At 40.8% G+C, this 10813-nt stretch overlaps 2 long non-coding RNA genes across 2 annotated transcripts; both read right to left on the bottom strand.

Annotated features, from left to right (window-relative positions):
* Window positions 1-800: 800 nt before the first annotated feature.
* LOC111948834 lies at window positions 801-6623 on the bottom strand. The gene is made up of 4 exons (XR_002874821.1): window positions 6585-6623; window positions 6050-6183; window positions 1120-1245; window positions 801-840 (listed from the first exon to the last, which is right to left on the bottom strand). It is a non-coding gene; the product is annotated as an uncharacterized LOC111948834 (long non-coding RNA).
* Window positions 6624-7246: 623 nt separating this feature from the next.
* On the bottom strand, window positions 7247-8330 carry LOC111948835. Its single transcript, XR_002874825.1, has 2 exons — window positions 8022-8330; window positions 7247-7638 (listed from the first exon to the last, which is right to left on the bottom strand). It is a non-coding gene; the product is annotated as an uncharacterized LOC111948835 (long non-coding RNA).
* Window positions 8331-10813: the final 2483 nt, after the last annotated feature.

The following is a 10813-nucleotide window of genomic DNA, read 5'->3' on the forward strand; positions in this document are numbered from 1 at the left end:
GTGCGTATCTGTACCCTTTCAGTATGTACCTTTCAAAGGCAAATATGTACCTCTGTGGACTAAATTGTACCTTATAGTGCTATGGTACCATAATGTACCTTTAAAAAAGGTACAAATTTGTTCTTTTAAGGGTACTGCCCCAGTGACAAGCCTTTTGTACCCTTTGATGGCAAATTTGTACCAGATACAGCACATTAAAAGACCAGTATACTGTTTATATCATTTATTAAACATTCAAAACAATTACAATTCTGACATTTCACAGTATGTACAGTGTCACAACAGGATGCATATATTTACAATTATTAGCAATTTTACAATAATGAAAAATCTATATTTTTCCTTCAGTTCACATTGCATTCATTGTAACTATAACCTTAACATTTGATCAATTGTAAACAGCACATAGCACTTCAGTTACCATTTTTAAACCATGAAATAAAACTTGTGACATTAACAAAAGAAGCACTAGACCTCATTTTAAGTACATCTTTCTACTGCATTCTACATTTTCTAAAAATAGATAATAAAGTAAACTTATAACCAAGTTTAAATGCATAATTTAAATAATAAAATGCATAAATGTGATAAGATAATATTGATACGAATTCTAAAATGAAGAACTATAAAACACACTAAAGATTACCAAGGCTTACGTTTATGTCAATACCTAGTAGATCCTCTGCAAGCATCTCTTCTCTTGCTTCTTTGGAGACTTTGGCTAATGGAGCTTTTCTTTGAACAAGCTCAAGCACCTTTAGCACAATACTGGTAAACGCCGTCCTTGAAGCGCTGGCTTAAACTGACAGGTGATGGATGCATTCGGTCAACATCAAACAACTGAAAATTGAAAAAAATTAGAAAATTAATCATTCACTTTAACTAAAACAAACAAGACATAAAACATTCTAATATTTTTTGTTGCCATTTCCCTTTAGTGATCTCATTGTATAAATATTACTTGGCTTGAATGACTATATATTTATATATGGGTTTAGAAAATTACAATGTTTTTACAATTGAGTTAAAGCTGTTAATGATCATTTTAGCAGATGTCTCAGCTCATATTGACATTCAAAATGTATTTTAAGCTGAGAACTGATTTAAAATGTCACTGACCCCTGAGGCTGTCTTCAAGAAAGGGTAATTCTTTAGTATATCCTCTCGCACTTTGCTGTACTGGATATGCAGGACATTCACATGACCTTCAACGGATGATGCATCCTCACCAATGACAGCAACCACCTATTGGATCAAATTTAAAAGTCCATATTAATAGTAAAAAATACAACTGCAAGCACTGATTACTGGGGTTAAAGCACTTTGAGATGATGTTTAAAGACAGTTTGTGCAGAGTGGTTTGGACTTGATCAGAAATTAACTTCTGAGTTGTAGGCGGGGCTATTGACACAGTAGTTACCCTCTGCTGATGTCCGATCATCCCTTTGTTTACGCCCTCTCGCTCTAGCTTACAGTCCTTCCAACCTAAAACTAACATTAGTGGTGAAAGCAAAATGGTGAGCAATATTGAAGCTTTCCGGCCATAGTTTAGATCAAGCTCAGACAAGTATGATGAAGATGTTAATGGATCTGTTTGTCTGCAAGTGGACGCATCAGAATAGAGCAGAGCAGAGGGACTCGGACCCACCTCATTTCATGTGGTGCGTCACAATAGAGAGCTTCCTCAAACTGCATTTATTTTGTCTGTTCCTGATTCATCCCAATTTGAGTGAATACTCAGATGTGCAGTTTTAAACGTGTTCTTTTAAACGTGCCCATCATGAGAAAAAAACTGCGACATGTTAAAAATGGGGGACCCACTCCAATGAAAGTTATTTTTTAAAATGTAGCATTTTTATGATGACATATTGTTATAAGATTTAAGAATAAAACTGTTTCTGAATATTTATTTTCTCAAATTGGGATGAATCATGAGCAGATGAAAAGATGTAATTTGAGAAAGCTTGTAGTTGTTACATACAAGCTACATTTGGCAGGCCACAAGCTCCCTGCTCCGCTTGTCTTCATTCTCCTCGTCTGAGTTGGCATCTGGCTCACATCTATAAGGCTGGATAGCTCCAATATTGCACGCCAATTCTGTTGCTTGGGGAATCTAGCCACAGGGGTTGCAAGCCAGTTGCCTCTGTGCCGGTCCCAAGCCCGGATAAATAGAGAGGGTTGCGTCAGGAAGGGCATCCGGCGTAAAAATTGCCAAAATAACCATGCGAATCATCCACAACACTTTTGACATACCGGATCGGTCGAGGCCCGGGTTAACAACGACCGCCACCGATGCTGTTAACCTACAGGGTGTCGGTGGAAATTTGACTACTGTTGGTCGAAGAAAGAGGGGAGGCAGAAGGGTCCGTGGCCAGAGAGAGAAGGGAAAAGGCAGGAACATAAGTTTGAGAATAGGGACTCTTAACGTTGGCACAATGACAGGGAAAGGCAGAGAGCTGGCAGACATGATGGAGAGAAGGAAGGTAGATGTACTGTGTGTGCAGGAGACAAGGTGGAAGGGCAGCAAGGCACGTAGTATTGGAGGAGGATACAAACTGTTCTATCATGGTGTTGATAGGAAGAGAAACGGGGTAGGTGTGATTCTGAAGGGGGAGTTTGTAAACAGTGTTCTAGAGGTGAAAAGAGTCTCAGACAGGATGATGAGCCTAAAGTTAGAAATTGAAGGGGTGATGGTGAATGTAGTCAGTGGGTATGCGCCACAGGTTGGCTGTGAGTTAGAAGTGAAGGAGAGATTCTGGAGTGAGTTGGATGAGGTCATAGAGGGTATCCCCAGAGGAGAGAGAGTTGTTATTGGAGCAGACTTTAATGGCCATGTTGGTGAGGGCAATAGAGGTGATGAGGAGGTGATGGGCAGGTTTGGTGTGAAGGAAAGGAATCTGGAGGGACAGATGGTGGTGGACTTTGCGAAGAGGATGGAAATGGCTGTAGTCAACACTTACTTCCAGAAGAGAGAGGAACATAGAGTGACATACAGAAGTGGAGGTAAGAGTACTCAGGTGGACTACATCCTGTGTAGACGAGGTCATTTGAGAGAGGTTAATGACTGCAAAGTGGTGGTAGGAGAGAGTGTAGCCAAACAGCACCGCATGTTGGTGTGTAAGATGACTCTGGAGGTCAGGAAGAAGAAGAGAGGGAAAACAGAAAAGAAGACCAAGTGGTGGAAGCTACAGAATGAAGAAACTTGTGAGGAATTTAGGCAGAAGTTGAGACAGGTCCTGGGTGGTCAGGATGAGCTTCCAGATGACTGGGAAACTACAGCAGAGATTATCAGGGAAACAGGTAGGAAAGTGCTAGGTGTGTCATCTGGAAAGAGGAAAGACGGTAAAGAGACTTGGTGGTGGAATGAGGAAGTACAGGAATGCGTCCAGAGGAAGAGGTTGGCTAAAAGGAAGTGGGATGTAGAAAGGACTGAGGAAGGTAGACAGGAGTACAAGGAAGCGCAGCGTAGAGTGAAGAGAGAGGTGGCAAAGGCCAAACAGAAAGCTTACGATGAGCTATATGACAGGTTAGACACAAAGGAAGGAGAAAAGGACTTGTTCAGGCTAGCCAGACAGAGAGACAGAGATGGGAAGGACGTGCAACAGATAAGGGTGATTAAGGACAGAGACGGAAAGGTGCTAACAACCCAGGAGAGTGTACAGAAAAGATGGAAGGAGTATTTTGAGGAGCTGATGAACGTGGAAAATGACAGGGAAAGAAGGGAGGAAGATGTGGTTGTTGTGGAGCAGGAAGTAGCAGAGATTGGAAAGGAGGAGGTTAGGAAGGCTCTGAAAAGGATGAACAGCGGAAAGGCCGTTGGTCCTGATGACGTACCTGTGGAGGTATGGAAGTGCTTAGGAGAGACAGCAGTGGAATTTCTAACGAGTTTTTTCAATAGGATTCTAGAGAGTGAGAAGATGCCTGAGGAATGGAGGAGAAGCGTTCTGGTTCCGATCTTTAAGAACAAGGGTGACACGCAGAACTGCAGCAACTATAGAGGAATAAAGTTGATGAGCCACACAATGAAGCTGTGGGAAAGAGTAGTGGAAGCCAGGCTTAGGAAAGAGGTGGAGATTTGTGAGCAGCAGTATGGTTTCATGCCCCGTAAGAGCACCACTGATGCCATTTTTGCTTTGAGAATGTTGATGGAAAAGTACAGAGAAGGTCAGAAGGAGCTGCATTGTGAGTTCGTAGATTTAGAGAAGGTGTATGACAGGGTGCCGAGGGAGGAGCTGTGGTACTGTATGAGGTCGTCTGGAGTGGCAGAGAAGTATGTCAGAGTAGTTCAGGACATGTATGAGAGAAGTATGACGGTGGTGAGATGTGCTGTAGGTCAGACAGAGGAGTTCAAGGTGGAGGTGGGACTACACCAAGGATCAGCTTTGAGTCCTTTTTTGTTTGCTATGCTGATGGACAGGCTGACAGACGAGGTAAGACAGGAATCTCCCTGGACAATGATGTTTGCGGATGACATTGTAATTTGCAGTGAGAGTAGAGAGCAGGTGGAGGAACAGCTAGAGAGGTGGAGGTTTGCTCTGGAAAGAAGAGGCATGAAGGTCAGTCGTAGTAAGACAGAATACATGTGTCTGAACGAGAGGGATCAAGGTAGAAGCGTTAGGTTACAGGGGGCTGAGGTGAAGAAGGTGCAGGAGTTTAAGTACTTGGGGTCAACAGTTCAGTGTGATGGGGAGTGTGGAAAAGAGGTGAAGAGGCGAGTGCAGGCAGGTTGGAGCGGGTGGAGGAAAGTGTCAGGAGTGTTGTGTGACAGAAGAGTGTCAGCAAGACTCAAAGGAAAGGTGTACAAGACAGTGGTGAGACCAGCTCTGCTCTATGGGTTAGAGACGGTAGCAGTGAGACAGAGACAAGAGGCTGAGATGGAGGTAGCAGAGATGAAGATGTTGAGGTTCTCCTTAGGAGTGACCAGGTTAGACAGGATAAGGAACGAGTACATCAGAGGGACGGCTCATGTTGCCTGCGTTAGCGACAAAGTCAGAGAAGCCAGACTGAGATGGTTTGGACACGTTCAGAGGAGGGATAGTGGATATATTGGTAGAAGGATGTTGGAGATGGAGCTGCCTGGCAGGAGGGCAAGAGGACGGCCAAAGAGGAGATACATGGATGTCTTAACAGAGGACATGAAGTTGGCTAATGTTAGGGTAGAAGATGTTCATGATAGAGCGAGGTGGAAAAGGATGATTCGCTGTGGCGACCCCTGATGGGAAAAGCCGAAAGAGAAAGAATTCTGTTGCTTGGGGGTTGTGAAGGACTGTAAGGTAACGGGAGCGTAAACAATGGCATGATGGGAAGTTAAGGCCGGTTAACTCTGCAAAACAGTCCTGTCGAGAACTTTAAGGTGAATTCCAATTGAACTGCAGAAACCATGTCCCAGAAAACATTTTTCCCCCTCAAAAAACTGCATAATCAATGTCTGTCTTTGTATAATAATAATGGATTGGATTTATCTGCGCTTTTCAAGACACTCAAAGCGCTTACAGTGTGTCCATTATTCATTCACTCCTCATTCATACATGGTGATGGTAAGCTATGGTTGTAGCCACAGCTGCCCTGGGGCAGACTGACAGAGGCGTGGCTGCCAGTTCGCGCCTACAGCCCCTCTGACCATCACCGGGATCATTCATGCACATTCACACAAGGAATGTGAAGTGAAGGAGGGTGAAGTGTCTTCCCCAAGGACACAACAACATTCTTTGGCTGGTGGGAGCGGGGATCGAACCGCCAACCCTTCGGTCATTGGACGACCCGCTCAACCACCTGAGCCACTGTCGCCCGTATAGTCAATATCTTGTTAATTATGCAGAGCTTTGTTGAAGGAAATACAGAAGAATTATATGTTTGTATGATGAGGACAGTATTCCAGAATGTATTCATTGTGTTGTGACTTACTCGGTGCAATCTGCTGTTTCCCTAGAAAACTTTAAACTAGTTTGGATGATCTGCCTTACTGCACTGTTTGACAACTAAACTGAATTGGAAAGACAACCTGACTTTGAATGCTTGAAATGACTTTGTGAAAAGATTATTTACTTACTTTGGCAAGAGAGGTGTCTTCAAGTCTTCGTCTTGTTGTAGGACTGTGTTGTAATATTATGGTGTCATCAGAGTCCACTTCAACATCTCCACTTGAACTGGTATTGCAGCTCTATGCAAGACAACTCGGCTGATCTGTCAAAGTATTAAAGCTTTGAGTTACTGTAATATTTAAATTAGTATGATAGCAAAAACAAAAAAAGTAAAAACAAAGATTTTTAAATACTGACCGATTTAACAGTTTAGCAGATTTATTATCTTGTCTAAGACAGCAATAGGATATAAAACTCATACTTATTTGCCCGTGTTTTGTTCCCCACACTATCCTGTCAAATAAATCATTAACCCTCAGACTCCTATTGATGCAAATATACAATCAAAACTCTTCAGCTCAAAAATGTTCTTAATTTAGCATGTACTTGAAAGCAAAAACTCAGATTATTTCCCTTGGAAATAAATTCAGGCATCAAAGGGGAATTTACCCAAAACCGTTCAAAACAGAATAGATAAATTACAATTTAAAAGAAAAACTTCACCTTCTGGATTTGTATCTTCGGCCAGACAAATTTCCAACACACCAAGGTTTGGGTTTTCAACAGGAGATCAAAAACCTCATCAACTTCTGTCTTTGAGTCATCAAACACTTTCAAGTCCAAGGTTGGGATGTTGAACTTTTTGGCAGCTGTGACACAGCAAAATTATGTTTACAATACAGCACAGAAATTATCTTTAAATTAAAAAGCAATTAAAAAAATCTGTTTGCATCACAGCTGACAGTTTATCCACAAAGTTGACTGATTCCTGTAAAGAAAAATGCTGGAAATTGTGATGTTTCCACTCACCGCATTCCCAAAAGGATTTGAAGGTCAGCTGAACTTCAAAACTTTTTTTTTTTGGCGTTCGACATGTTCACGCACAGCTTGCATCTTTACTGGTGGGAAAAAAAATAATATATTACAAAAAAGAAAAAAACATTACAACACCAAAAGGTACAAACACAGCATTTATTCAGATCGAAGTCCTGTTCCAAATGAATTAATACATTTTAAAATAGTAATGGCAAATATACAGTTCACACTAGCTGCCACAGCAATGTTGCAGAATTTGCAGAACTGCTAAAAAAAAAACACTGGCGACAATGCACTGGCTTCTAAGGACCTACAGATTTATTTCTTGGAATTTCATTTAAAAAAATTTATTTTTTCCTGGTTTATAGATGAGTTTTTGGTATGGGAAATCGTGACGAGTATCTGGAATCACGGACCTCCATTTAAAAAAAATAATCTCTGCAGGAGAATGTTCAAAATCAACAACACAGTGTAAACTTCGCTTGACCAACAATGAGCGATCATGACAACCTAAACAGTCTGTCACTATCTTGCATTCGAGAAATGGTGGCTGCGCGCGCACAGCAGCTACGGCAGGCTGACATATAAATGGGAAGGACCGCCATACTGCGGTGTAAAAAAAAACGTTTTTGGACTCCTACACATTACAGATTAAAATGATTAACGCATTGAATTCGACGGACCTGATAAATATCAGTAGGAATTATGGAGCTGGTCGTTTCAAAAGTAGCTGGCTTCCTTACTTACTAAGAAAGACAGAAAGAAAAAAAAAGGGGGGGGGGGGGGAGCCACAACAACCGGTGCATCAACGCCAGCGTACATCGGTAAAACGGCGACAGAATTATCTAGTGAAAAAATGTATATATTTCAATGTATTTAACGGAACGCAGTACAACACCAATAAAAACAACAGCTTAATTTATTTAATGGCTGCATTTAGCTGAACTTCAAACGGCTGAGGCTAACCGTTAGCAAACTCCCGCTCGTAGTTTTCAATCTCCTCACAGGCACATACACGGTGGAATAGCAGCATTCCACTACACAAAAGTTATTCCTTACAGATAAAATAACCGAACCCGCTTAAAACAAGTTTCCAACTTATTCTTGAGCAATTAGCAGACTTACCTCAGTCACAGCCTCTATCTTCCTCCGGCCGCTGCGGGATAACAAAATGGCGGAAGAAACGAAACTTAAGAAAGCAGAGTGGGCGTGGTCTCGCTGGTTTACTCCAACATATTTCCTCTACGTTACACCTACGACAAAAAATACTGATGGTAACTCCGAAAAAAGTACTCTCTCATTTTTCCTGTGTAGGTACAAAAGCTAAACGGTACTAATATGTACACTTAATGTATCGTAGTAACAGAGAAATTTACTTTTTTATGAGAATGCATGATTAGAAAAAAAATAACTTAAATTAACAGCTCAAAAACTAGAAATTTAAATTGAACTTAGGCCAAGTTAAAGTACACCATATAAGGTGAAAAACATCAAATAATTTTGTCTACATTGTGCTTTTGCTCTAAATTAAATATAAGTATATTTTTACTTATATATAAGTAAAAAAAACAGGCTCACACTAATACATGTTTAAAAGTTATTATCTTGATGCTCTGCACAATCAATAAAATATAATTTGCTTGTGTACTGTTCAGAACTAGTCATAAAAGATGTGTGCTCTCTTAAATATATTTGGTTATTTAAATAAATAACCAACAACGTATTAAATGATTTTGGGTGACGTTTCATACACTTTGAATTATTACTTTTGTCACACAAGTGATTGTACCTTTGTTTGTGGAATAAAGGGTCCAAATATGGGCCCTCTGATGGTTGGAAACATATTTGTACCTTTTTTATCCTTAAATGGTACATATGAGTACCCTAAGGTGTAATTATGACTCACTTAGGGTACAAATTCACCATTTGTACCCTAAGTGTTCACAAACGTACCCCAACCGTACCCTTTTTTCTGACAGTGTGTGCGTTTAAATGGTTGCTTGCGTCGCGAATGTAGCCGGTCCTGTCGACGAAACCTCCACGGGCCCTGACAAAATAAAAACCTGCAATATCTGGGCATGTTTTGCATTTTCATTTGTGATAAATAATGTTTATTTACCATCCATTAGGCCCTTTTGAAAAACCAAAACATGTGTTTAGTAACTTCCAATGTTTTTATTTTTTGGCCCAAACTTCTCAAAGGAATCAAACAAAAACAGTTTAAAACTCAAGAATCATCAAAAAAACATGCTCAGATTGTTATAAAAATTGTCTTTAACTAGGCATGTGACCTGAAGAAATTCAGTAAATGGATGAGGACAGATGTGAACAAACACAGACTGCTGTTAGTTTGGATGCAAACACAAATTAACTGTCTCCAGCAGTACGCAGCATCTTTAAGAAGGATATTTAGCGGGTTGCCACCTCACCCAGTTGGTACCTACCTGATTTCCACACAAACACAAACAAATTTGGCACCTTATGAAAGGCCCCGGGGACTCGGAAGGAATCACAAGCAGATTGAAGACAGCAGAGGAGGAGGAGATGACATCAAGAGGGAGGAAGACACACCTGTTATTAGCTTTTCTCCAGACGGTTCGCCAGATGAAAGCTGGAGCCCATGGATGCAAGAAAGGATGATGGGAAGTGTGAGGAAGAAGACAGAAGGGGATCCTTAGAGAGAAATAAAGAGATTGTCAAGCATTAATAATGGATGACAGATCCTTAGAGAGAGTGTTCAGACGTTAATAATAGATAAGATCAGCTGGATAGGGCAGAAGAACACCTCAGCAGAATGTCCGTAAAGCCTGATGGTGAATTAGGGGAAGTTTTTTGGCAGCGAAGTGAAATGACCCGAAACATGATTTCTGATAAAAACAGAATGATTCCAACTTTTTAAGTTAAAAAACAACAAAAAAAAAACGACACCAGTTAACCAAACTGAATATAGTTGTGGGGTAATAAAACCAGAACGGCAGAAGTAATTCTCATCAGATATTTGAAATGAAAATCACTCCGACTCCCTCACTGTGTCTGATTTAAAATGAGGCACTTTCAGAGACGTATCATTACCAACGAGCTAAATGACAGAAAAACACGGAAATATTTCCTGAAAGAGGCCAGAGGTGGAGTTGAAGCTTTCCAAATGAGAACGTTTGTGCTTTCTCACAGATGCAAAAAATAAAAAAGATTAAAAAAAAATCAAATTTCTGCACAATGAAACATAGTTTGGTAGCACTTCTTGATGTTAGAGGATGAAGAGGACTCTCCTCTTTCCGTGCATCTCCACGCAATCCCGTACACACTGATGCGCACAGGGAAATGAGCAGCTCACTTAAACTAAATGGGCGTCCTGATGGTGAATCACTGCCATTTAGCAACAAAGAACTCAGCTTGTTGCCCCTTCATCCCTTCATCTACCTCCTTTTCTTTCCCTCTTCCTCGCCAGTATGGCTGCGTAATTGTTGTTGACATGCCTAAACACACACCCAAAAATGTAGCTACACGTTGTGCATCAACACACGTGCATTTAAAAAAAAAAAAACAACACACTGTCGCTCAACATTTGTGAAACACACACTGTTAGGGGTTCATAATTACAGTGAGGGAAGCAGCACTGAGAATAATTACAGAGGCTGCTCGCTGTTGTTGTTGTTGCTTCAAACAAATAAACTGGTACACAAACAAGATGGAGAGGTGAGCGGAGGGTCAGGCGTTTTTGGTGATGCGGCGCACATCGCCTGTATTTGGATACGCACGGCTTCCGGGGGAAGTGGGTCCAAACCGGAAGATGGATTCTGAAGTGTCAAAATGTCTGCAGTGATTTAAACAAAAACGAAGATTTATATAACCGCCTTCCCTCTTTTAGCAAAAAGTAATAAAGTTATAGTTTCTTTTAACTAGAAGGAGCTGTATTT

Source organism: Oryzias latipes, chromosome 2 (assembly GCF_002234675.1).
Source record: "Oryzias latipes chromosome 2, ASM223467v1".
NCBI classification, from domain to species: domain Eukaryota; kingdom Metazoa; phylum Chordata; class Actinopteri; order Beloniformes; family Adrianichthyidae; genus Oryzias; species Oryzias latipes.